General features: G+C 41.6%; 1 pseudogene; it reads right to left on the bottom strand.

The window, feature by feature from the left end:
• Positions 1-1,507: 1,507 nt before the first annotated feature.
• Positions 1,508-2,741, bottom strand: LOC8033549 (annotated as a pseudogene).
• Positions 2,742-4,382: the final 1,641 nt, after the last annotated feature.

The raw sequence follows: 4,382 nt of genomic DNA, 5'->3' as shown, positions 1-4,382 counted from the left end.
TGCATATCAGAATCAAACAGAACACCTAAATATTTATAACAAGTAGCGTGTTGAAATTCCGTATTATCTAATTTTATAACTATCTCGTCGTAATTAATCACCCTTTTCCTGGAATTAAACACTGTATACTTAGATTTATTTAGGTTGATTGTAAGTTGATTGCTTGTGAACCATGACAGTACCCTAATCAATTCCTCATTGATTTTATCCTGCAATTCGCCTAACGTATCCCCAACAAAAATCGGTGCCGTATCGTCGGCGTACATTAATGCTTCTGAATATTTTAAAATCGATGGAAAATCATTTACATAAAAAGAAAAAAGAATGGGCCCAAGGACTGAGCCCTGTGGCACAACAGTCAACACCGTTTGGGGGGTAGAAATAAAATTATTTATTACTACGCACTGTTTACGGTTAGAGAGATAGCTAGTAAACAGCTCCGACGTTTTCCCCCGAAAGCCATACCGATGGAGTTTATAAACCAAGATACTATGATTAACTGTGTCAATTGCTATTTTTATATCTAAATATACAACAACGGCAATTTTACTTTCATGGAGAGCTCTGTTGAGATGTTGAGTTAGAACAAAAACAGCTGAGGACGTTGATCTATTTGGTCTAAATCCGTGCTGATTGTGGCAAAATATTGAGTATTTAGTTATAAATTCCTTTATACGTTTGTATATTATTTTTTCAAAAACTGTGTTAATTGTACTTAAAACTGAAATTAGTCTATAGCTGGACGGTGCCGAAGAATCTCCATCTTTAAAAATGGGTACTACTTTAGCTATCTTCAGCTCGTTAGGATATATTCAATTTTCTAACGTGTGATTAAACAAATGTAAAAGATGAATACCTAAAATATCAATATTATCTTTTAATAGTTTAATAGGAATTTTATCTAGTCCTGCGGCTTTACCTATTCTAAGATTCCCAACTACTGATATTATTTCATTAACTTCAATTTCTTGCATTACAAAGCTATTTGTAATTGGTGTCAATGACTGCTGGGGATCAGGTACGTGCGGCAACTGAGCTGCTAGGAGAGGCCCTATATTAGTAAAATAATCATTAAAAGTTTCTACCGTGTTCTGTTCGATTAAATCAGGTAATACATGTTTATTTGGACGAAGGCCAATAGCATCATTGACTGTGTCCCAAATTATTTTAATGTTTCCGCCCGCTTGCCTAATTTTAGTTGAGTAATATTCTTTCTTTTTCTCAGCATAGAAACTGATCTGTTCCTGAAATGTTTCAATTGGCTTAAATAGTAATTATTATTTTTATGTTGTGTCCATTTATGATACCATTTATCTTTTTTATTTAGTACCCCTAAAATTTGGCTTGTCATCCAAGGACAAATCGGTACATTGTATTTATTAGACGTCGTTTTTACAGCATTCAACATTATCGCGTTTTTGAGACTAGTAAGGAAGTTGTAGTATTCGATGTGAACGTTTTGATTATACGTGGAGTATATATCTAGTCGTTCTAATACCCTGCGAAGCTACGCATAATCTATTTTGGTGCGCTGTTCAGGACGACAAGATTTTCTTTTATGAATAATCTCTTTTTGTAAAACAAGAAAAATGGCCAAGTGGTCAGCTATTAAGCTTGGGTAAACACCAGCATGGGCATCCGTATCAGTATTGCAAAGAGCATGATCAATTAACGTACTGGAGGTGCTAGTAATGCGAGTAGGTTCAGTAATGAAGTTGCGTAAGTTGAAAGATTCTAAAAGCAGCGTATAGCTATTATGCGTATCACTAGTCAGATCAATGTTAAAGTCGCCAACAACTACAATGCGATCATTCTTTCTATTAGACAATGCCGTAAGTACTGCCTCGAATTTTACAAGAAAAGAGCTTACTAACGAGCTTGGGGGTCGATACACTACACCGACTATTACGCCACAATCAAGCTTTATAAAAAGTGCTTCAATGACATCATCACTAATAGTGGCAGGCGATAGAACCTGGAAAACAATATTTTCTTTTATAAAAAACGCGACGCCTCCACCTCTCGTATGCGTGTCACGTGGAAGAGATGATAAATTGTAGCCATGCATAAGAATGGTTTCATTGTTTTTTAACCAAGTTTCACTAACAGCGATTACATCAAAACCAGGCACATGCTGGGAAACATGCCCAACTAAAGAGTTAAAGTTTTTTCGTAAACTACGTACATTGCAATGGAAAATCGAAAGCTTATCTTTGTTCTGTATCAGTTGTTCAACAAGCTGAAAAGTGAAAGACATGATAAACGTAGTAACACAAGTCTTTGCGTCAGGTTCAGAACAGTTACACCACCCTGATCAAATCCCCCTCACACGTGATCTGCAAGACAGGCGAGTTCTCGGTCTTCCGCATAAGGACCTTGCCCTGTGACAGCTAAACATATTTCCAGTTTTTATCTCGCTTTGCCTGGCGAGCTTTGTTTAGTAATACCTTGTTTTCGAGAAAAAGATGTTCATTTATATAAAGTGGCTCATTGGCCTGAAATCCAAGGTGGGTGGTGTTTAACCTCGTCTTCTTAGCCGCTGATAGCAGACTGTCACGCACCCCACGAGAGGCGAACCTTACCACAAGATTAGGTTTCTTTTTGTCCCTCGACTGTACCCGATGTACAACGTCGATGTCACTCTCAGATACCTCGGTTCCAATACATGTAGCAATTTCCCTCACAGATGCTGTCAGGTCCTCGTTTGCAACAACTGGAAGCCCTTTGATTTCGACATTCATGTTCCTACTGTATTGTTTCAGTTGTACTATTTCCCTCTTTGCTTCACTGAGCTCCCTGCCGAGCTGCTGGTTTTCATGGAGTAGCCGAGAACTTTGTTTTTTTACTTCCGTTAGCTCTTGGCGAAAGCCCACAACATCGTTCTTGACTTGCTCAACATCCGCGTTCAGGAATGTGATTGATTCTCGTATACAGAGATGGCAGTAATGGCATTACTGTAATGAAATTACTGCAATGAAATTATTTTTTGTAATGAGTAATGCAATGAATTACTTTTCTACGCTGGTAATAAAGTAATGTAATGATTTACTTTCAGGAAGTAAATTTGCCAAATTAGTAATTACTCACGTAATTACTTTCGAGGTCCATCTGAGAATAAAATCTGTGACGCGGGAGTCGAGAGCGAGAGAAACACATAAAGACGGGGTCGAAAGGCGAAGCGGATGAAGAAAAAAAATTCCGGTGGCTTAGCTCGGCTATGCCAGGATATATGCGTAGCGAGCTTATGCGCACAGAATGAGAGGCGCTATTAAGCGGTTCCGGTGCAGCGTCAGACTTGGCTACTGCGCGACGGAAGCGCACAGTTGGGCACTGTGAGCTTCCATAGCCGCGGCGTCTGCCGCGGCTATGATGTCACTCCTCTGGAATGCGCAGACCGGCGAGGCGCGCGCGGTTGCGGTGGAGCGCGCGGCGGCAGCGGCTCTGGCGCGCCAGCTGTGCACCGTGTGACGTCACTGCTCCTCGCGCTTGCGCAGCTCGGCTCTTTGACAGTCACGCGAAACTGCTCAACCTCGGCCAGTGTAGCTCATGCTACAAAAGGCTTTCGGGTGATGACATAGCTAGAAGGCCACGGTTCACGAAACTCTAGTCAATGCACATTCACGACAAAAAGTAATCGGTGGCAGTTTCAGACTACAATATGGAGGGCACGTCACTGCGAAGATCAACATATATTAAAGCCTGTGACAAGAAGTCAGGAGTCGAGCTTCAATCTTTTGCCAAGGATCCACAACTTCTCGTAAGTTGCCTTGTCCTTCGTAGGTAAAGACGCTTTTTGTATGCTCCATTCACCTCTAAGCTGACAGTTCGGTGGAAGATGCGCGCTTGCTAAGCAGTCGTGCGTCGATCTTTTGCCCACCTGACCACTTCTCCCACCAATACCCACGCGCGGAGAGCGAAGTCAAGTGATGAAAGGGAGGCTGTTGACTGGTCTGGCGAGCGCGTAGCTAGCACCGCGCTATCAGCTTGAGTGTGTACAAAATATAGCCTAAAAGAGAAAAAAAAAGACGAGTAAAGCAGGCTCACATCAGGAAGTTAAGTCAGAGAAAAGCAAACGCGCAGATATGACCGCCGGTTCGTTGGGGAGGGACACATTTCTGAAGGCGCTTGCCACCCTTTTGACTTCTCTGGTGCCGTTCCTTCCCAGAAAACATCCGGCCCCCTTGACTGACAACGCGCGATAATTCGCTCTCTTTTTGTGTTATGGAACAATACTCCTCGAGAAGAATGTTCGGGAATGTGTCGATTAGTGCTTTTGAGAGAAAACGATTCGACTGCGTCCAAGTCAGAAGAAAGAAGAAGTTTTAGGCATTTCTATGTCCTCAACCTTGTGCAAAATGGATTCAGGAACGATGGAGGCCGTT

This window comes from Ixodes scapularis, unplaced genomic scaffold (assembly GCF_016920785.2).
Source record: "Ixodes scapularis isolate PalLabHiFi unplaced genomic scaffold, ASM1692078v2 PGA_scaffold3__209_contigs__length_174095766, whole genome shotgun sequence".
Lineage (NCBI taxonomy): Eukaryota > Metazoa > Arthropoda > Arachnida > Ixodida > Ixodidae > Ixodes > Ixodes scapularis.
This window is presented reverse-complemented; position numbering and strand designations above follow the sequence as displayed.